At 48.6% G+C, this 6,977-nt stretch overlaps 1 protein-coding gene across 2 annotated transcripts in view; it reads left to right on the top strand.

The window, feature by feature from the left end:
• The first annotated feature begins 46 nt into the window (after nt 1–46).
• The window catches only part of LOC139054700 (E3 ubiquitin-protein ligase HECW2-like), a 68,011-nt gene continuing 61,080 nt past the window's right edge, over nt 47–6,977 (top strand). The window contains exon 1 of one of the 2 annotated variants that reach the window (XM_070532154.1): nt 47–154. The gene's annotated coding sequence lies outside the window, so the exon portion shown is untranslated. Of the gene's footprint in view, nt 155–2,777; nt 2,913–6,977 lie in introns of those variants that run through there. The other variant, XM_070532155.1, reaches the window with a different exon arrangement.

Genomic DNA, 6,977 nt, shown 5'->3' with positions numbered 1-6,977 from the left:
CGACCTATCAACTTTTTGTAGTTTTTGTTCTGTTTTTCGATCAGTTCCGCCAGGCAGGCGTAACAAGATGGTGGGGATGTTATGCGAGTGATGCTCAGTGTACGGAGTTTGTTATGATTGTGATCCGAGCCGCGTGTTAGGATTCTCGTGCAAGGTAAGCATCTTCACTCTGTTTCTATATCTTCAACTGTAGCGCAGGTAATGGCGTTCAGCTCGAGATGCTGCCTATTAAATGCTTATTGTGACGAAATATTGCCAGCTTCCTATCCTACTAAGCCTAACGTTTTGTACCAATTTCCATCTCTCTGGCCTTATTAAACTTGTCGGCGATCGCGTTGTTGGCAGAACGACGTGCATATCAACCTGATCCCGCCTAGTGGCGTGGTATATGGTGCAGCAGTCTAATCTTTCATGTGTGCGCGCTCGCTTTCGTACGACACGGGCTTGTCAGAAGTAGAAAGCGCTTCCATCCTACTTCGCCGGACCTACGGTAGGTATCCGCCGAAATTCCGACAGTTTTGATTAACGTGAACGCCCGTGTGCGCATTTTACAGACACCGATATAACTATTCATCTCGCTTCTGGTTGCTTCCTATAATACTTCAACGTTGATAATGTGTGCTTCTCCATGCGAGATGTCATCCACACATGTTCACTTGACATAATTCCATCGGACTTGCATGCGCGAATGTTTGATAGCTGCAGAAATAACTGGCGGTCAGAGCTCTTGACGAGTGCATACTATTGCTTTCCGTTTTGTATCAAGTTAGCTAATTTTGTTACTACGGCTTAATGAAAAATGATGCGTAGTAAACCTCTTCAGAGAAAAAAGTTTCCACATTAGCTGTTTCCACGTCGCACTCTTTACTATTTTTCTGCCTGTAAACTTATTCACGATGATTAGGTGATGGGGAAGCGCTATACGCTGTCTGCACAATAATTCGACCCTAACGGTTGCGTTGCGAAAGGGTCGAAGTTAGTGAGGTTAGTCATCCGGGCTCCGGCTTTCCGAGATCTGTGTCACGACCGGGCTAGCCCGTATTGGTATCGGATACACATGGTCTTGCGTAACTACTGCTTTGTACTTGCCTAGTTCGTTCAGAGCAACAATGCGTTTGCGGTGGTTTGTAGTCGAAGCAATCAGGCGCTGTAGACCCATTTGTCTACACGCCCCGCCTTTGATACAGCCGCTCATAATTTTTTTCACAACGTCGATCGCGCGTGCTTTTGCGCTCGTCATCAACTTCTTTCTCTCTCTCTCTGCCGCCGCCGCCGCTTTCTTTTTTCTTTCTTGTTAGCATTTTGCGTATTTAATGTGGTGAAATAAAAAAGAAAGGGAAACACCCGCCGTACCAGAGCCCTTTGATACTTTGCTATGACGTTGCGGTGCTGCGCTCGAGGCTCGATCCCCGTCGTGGCGGCTGCATTTCGACGGGGGCGAAAGCGAAAACATGTCCGTGTACTTAGCTTCATTCAGCCTTTAGGTACACGTTAAAAAGCTCCAGGTGGTCAAAATTAATACGTTGTCCCCCACTAGGACGTGCCTCATAGTCATACCGTGGTTTTGACACGTAAAAGCCCAAGAATTTAAGTTTCGTCATACTGTCGGCGGTCGCGCGTTAATGCTCGGATCGTTGAATTTCCGTTACAATTCGCGTTTCGTCAGCGCTCTCGCCTGAGTACCGGATGCGAACATGAGTCTCGAGTTGGAGAGGTTTCAGAGCTGAATATGGCTGAATTGTGTTTGCTTCCGGTGTCGCCAGTTTTTTCCTTTCGCTCTGTCGTTCAAGCGCGGGCGCGCGTTTGAACCAGGTATCTTGCTGTGGCGTCAAATTCGGAGCGGAGCTCGCGGCCAATACGTGTTATGTAACGCGTCCTGCCAGCTGGCCACGTGTCGTCGACGCCGGATTGCTTAACCAGAGCGCTCGTTGCCGCAACTGCTTGAGCGCAGTGCACGTTCGGTCCCACTTTCATGCAAATGCCGCGCAAACGAGAGTTGGCGTTCGCGAAGCTTCCTGGGCGCAGTCAATCGACGACGATGTGTTGCCGAAATTTCCGCCCGTCCCCTCCGCGTCGTAAAGCTTTTGTGACAGTCGCTGGACCTTGACGGCCGCTTTTATATTCTGTTTACGGTCTTCGCTCTTAGTCTATGTAGCCTTTCTTTTTGTCATACCGTTTCTTCCGCGTGTTTGCGCGGTCACGGTCGTCGTCGTTCTCCCCGTGTTTACACGTCGCCTTTACGCTCCCTGTGTGGCATGAAAGGAAGAGCTCACTGTCTCGTTTTTGTCGCACGATCCGCCGCGTTGTGCCGGAGCTGCCTCTACCTCCGGTTTCCTTCTTTGCTTTGTGTCGTTTGGAACCCTCTTGCTTAACCCGCGCTGAGGGTGCTGCCGCAAAATCGGCGTCCCGTCCTCTCAAGTTACGCCTTTTCAACGTAGGGAAGTGGGGAGGGGAGAGAGAGAGAGAAGCACTGCTTCGCGTGTGTAAGACGATCCGCTCGGCTTGAGCCCCGGGAGCGCGCAGCAGCCTCTTTTTACTTCCTGTGTCGTCTTCCCTTTCTCTTCGAGAGACAAGACCTGTGAAGGTCACAGTGCTTGAACGATGGGACTGTCTGCAGTCGTTGCAGTGCTTCCTTGCAACTATGCGTATGCTTCCTCATGACCTTGTGCGAAATCACGTAGGAGAGGACGGGGGCCGATATACGTCGCAGTACGAGATAGGCGCGTTCTTTGTTTGCGTTTACCCACCGGCCGATCGCTCGCTATCAAATAAGCTTCACCGTGCGCACCACGGCGTGCCCGGGAGCTCTTTGTTCGCCTTGCGTCGTGTTGAACAATCCTGGGGCGCACCGTTTTCCAGTGTGCTGTCGGCGCGCCGTAATCGACGACTGTGATGAACAGCTTGCGTAGTTGGTAAGTTAGATTCCGCAGTGCTGACGCCTAGCTCAAGGCGATCACCTTTTTTATAATAGTACGGGCGCCTTATTGTTCCTCAATGCCTGCTGTTACTGACATATGCGCTAGTTGTATTATTAGAGAGTTTTAGAATTGGGGGCCCAAGCGGCTTGGGGACCCAAGAAAATTGCGCGCCACAAGTGCGCATGCGCAGAACCCAAGCCAGTCTTGCGTTCTTGCGTTCGCGTTAACCCAAGACCCAAGAATCGAAAACTAGCGTGGGCCCCCAAGCCGTCTTGGGCCGCCCTCGTGGGTGACAGCGATGGCGTACAGCAGATGGTCGCAGAGCATACGTTATTTACTTCGACTGATTTTCGTCATTTCACATGGGTGAACTCGCAGTTTTTTCGCAGCGCGTCACAAGAAAACACCAACTAAGAGTACTTTGCTTCGATTGGCTTTGCTTGGCTTAAAATCGCACACTTAATTCGCAATGCTAACCGGTACTAACACAGTTTCTTACATTTTATTGTTTGTTCTTTTTGCTCAAAAATGCATTCTGTTTGTTTTCACGTGTAAGAAAAGAGGTTCATTTTTTTTTCTTTCAAGCACCTTTCTATTTTCCACACTGCGGCGCCCCGTGCGCTCAACCCAACGCTGTCTGCGTTCGACCCAATCCTCAAACTCTGCTGCTCACCTAGACCCAACAGCAACCGACGCAACGCGGCTTGGGGCCCCAGAGCCTTGCGCCCCCAATTCTAAAACTCTCTATTACCGCAAGTAACGATCTGAGCCGCTTTTCCTGTGACATTTAACGAGCGCTGCCGATACAGCAAAGATTCTCGAATGCATGCTAAAACACAACTGTTGAGAGCGCATTTGGCTTCAGTGTATAACCCACCGTGGTTGCTAAGTGGCGTTTGCGTCGCGCTGCTAATAAGCACAAGGTCGCGGGTTCAAATCCCGGCCGCGGCGGCCGCATTTAGATGAGAGCAAAATGCAAAAAACGCGCATATATCGTGCATTGGGGTGTGCGTTAGAGAACTTCAAGTGGTCAAAGTTAATCCGGAGTCCCGCAATACGGCGTGCCTCATAATCAGATCGTTGTTTTCCGAAGTAACACAATCCATTCATTCATTCATCACTGTACTGCCTTGGCCGTCTGCTTGTACTGTTTTCACCTGTGAAGTAGATCTACATTATCTCCATAACATACGCTCAAGCGTATTGTGCTGTTAGTCGTGTTTGGCGCCGCAATCCGTAATCAAAGGCTTGCAGAAATAAGCGCCTTTCTTTTTTTTTCCTTGTAAGTTAACGTAATTTTTTCGGAGCAACGCATTTCATCCCATGCTTATACTGCCTCCCTACGAGCCACAACGTGCAGCATTCGGAATGGATGGTTTCTGTACGCATGGCCTGGTGCACATTACCTCATGAGGTCTAAACTGCCATTTAAAAAAAGAAAAGAAAAACCCGAGGACACCTAAGCACTTCTTATAGGTTGCGAATGCGAAAGCGTTAATGTCCAATTGAACGCCGCTGAGCGGTCCTCCGCCCTGGACTGAGGCTACGAAAACTTGCCCGCCTTTCCTACAATAAAGTGTTTTCTCTATCTCTCACGCGGCGAAATGAGTTCGTTGAAACGCATTGAGTTAAAACGCAGGAGAGAGAGCGGCGCGGACCATGAACGCGCGGATTAACGCAGGCTTCCGAGAACGATGGCGATTTGACGCAACGTTGTTTGGCGTCGCGGCGATGCCCTCTCCCCTCACGCAACGCCTGGCACGCTATCGCGGCGTTCCCTTTCGTCCACTCTGCTCCGTCGAGGCTCGCTCGTGATGTGCCGTCGCAGCCAATGGGAATTTAGGTGCCGTTTCGCTGCTACAGATGCCGGCTCTTTCTCTCAATGAGCCATTTGACGCGTTCGCATCGAAAATCGCAATAAAAGCGCTCCTTGATCTATATCCTTGATTTTTGTTGGTGGCATGTTGTTGCGCTGCTCATGCCTATACGTACGATTCTGAAAGGCCCTCGGGAACCCGAGTCGTATTGCTTCCGAGGTATAGATGTTAACAGAGCAGGCACGGGACGCTTCAACGTTATCGCACCTTCGCTTTCTTTAAAGAAAGCGCCAACCACATGAAATGTATTTCAGGCGTTTGCGCGGCCATATCGTGCTGTAATTCTAGCCGGAACGCGCAGCGAAATTTCCGCTGGTACGCGTTCTGGCCGTGATAGGCATCGCGCGGAGTTAAGCGTACACGCCGGGCGATACCACGCTGAAAATGTGCTTGAAATGCGTTCCATGCGGTCGACTCGGCTGTAGCTCTTTCGCTTTGTAGCACAGACAGGGTAGGGTGGCTGTACTTGTGGACGATGTCGCTGATCGTTCCCAGGGCGCGGTTGTCTGTGACGCCTATACCGTCGCGTTCTATATTCGTTTCTTGTGGCATCTTCGACGTGGTGTATTTCAAGTACGACCCACGACGCTTGCGAAAGCCGTGGCATGGGGACGCTTGATGTAGAGTGCTTCGTCGTGCGTGTAATTTAGCGATGTTTGGAAGAAGTCACGCGCCGCATAGGCTCACAGACGCGTCGCCTCTTGAGGTGCGTTAAGCCACCTTTTCCTTTGCGCGGTATGTCTTCACCTGCGACAGTGCAGCACTACCCATACCTGAAACCGAAGTGGGGAGCCCTGTGTATAGCATTCCTATTGAGAGTGCTTATAATCTACGCCCTGTATTCTGTCGTAGTAAGTAATTTGAATCGAGCGAAATTTCACATGAGGGGTGCTTTACTTCTAAAACGTAATCACGCAATAAAAAGAGAAAAAAACCTCAGCCAAGATAGCGTCAGCACTGAGTTTACCGGCACGCACGACATGATTGTTAAGGTACGTAGTGATATATTAAATTGGCGCCGTTGCATTTGGAGGTAAACGCTGCGGGCTGACTGAAGTCTCGGCAGCGTACTGTTGATGGCAACTAAGCTAAAAACTTCAAAAATAAAGAAAACGAGAAAAAAAGGGGGCCGTGGGGGAAGGGGGCTGCATCGAGGGGTACGTTTTTTTTTTTTGCCTCGTGGAGCAACCACGGCCAAGATTGCTGGTGTGTCTACTGTAACGTGTTTGTCGGATCCGGCTATCAACACTGTCGAGTTATTTTTTACCATTTGTTACCATTGAAACTATACAAAAACGTCACCGGCGCCGGTGCTTGCGTTTCACACAGCGGCCGTATTGCTTTGCTCCAGAGCATGACATGATGTCGCGGGTTCGATACCTAGCCGGGTTCTGGCGTTCTAGTGAGGGCACGAATCGAGAACTTCACCCGTATGCTTATATTTAGGTGCATTTAAGAAAAACAAAACAAAGAATGCTTCCGGAACAACCCCCCCTCCATCATCGCTGCGGCTAATGAGATATTATTATTATTATTATTATTATTATTATTATTATTATTATTATTATTATTATTATTATTATTATTATTATTCAATACTGCTGCTCTCCTTCGAGAGCGTGGCAGTTGGGCAGTACAATTCAGCTGTACAATGCAAGGAAATCAAAGTATAGATTATACAAAAAGTAAGAAAACGACATGAGCAGTGCAAGTTATACATAGTACTATACAAGTAAACTATGTTAAGATTAAACGGAATAGTAAATAATAAAAAAAGATGTAAAAGAGCAAGATGCTGTATAACAATAGCATCTTCGACGTGGTGTATTTCAAGTACGACCCATGCCGCTTGCGAAAGCCGTGGCACGGGGACGCTTGATGTAGAGTGCTTCGTCGTGCATGTAAAATGTATATAAAAGGCATTCTAGGCTAATTGTGGATGATAATCAGCTTTTTGTCAAATCATCTCCGCAAAAACTAGCATGTGATAAAACACGTGCACGAAGAAGCCGGATATTTGGCATCGCATGTCGTATCAAATTACAAGACAAAAAAATAATAATAATCGCAGTTTCGTGCAGAACCTTATTCTAACTTTATTGATAAGGAAGGTGGGGTTCCTGAGATGCATCCCCAATAAAAGTGGAGGTCGAACGCTATTGGTGAATACGTAAACCGAGGT

This window comes from Dermacentor albipictus, chromosome 1, assembly GCF_038994185.2.
Source record: "Dermacentor albipictus isolate Rhodes 1998 colony chromosome 1, USDA_Dalb.pri_finalv2, whole genome shotgun sequence".
In the NCBI taxonomy this organism is placed as follows: Eukaryota; Metazoa; Arthropoda; class Arachnida; order Ixodida; family Ixodidae; genus Dermacentor; species Dermacentor albipictus.
Note: the sequence above shows the minus strand (reverse complement) of the source record. Positions and strands in the feature narration are given on the sequence as shown.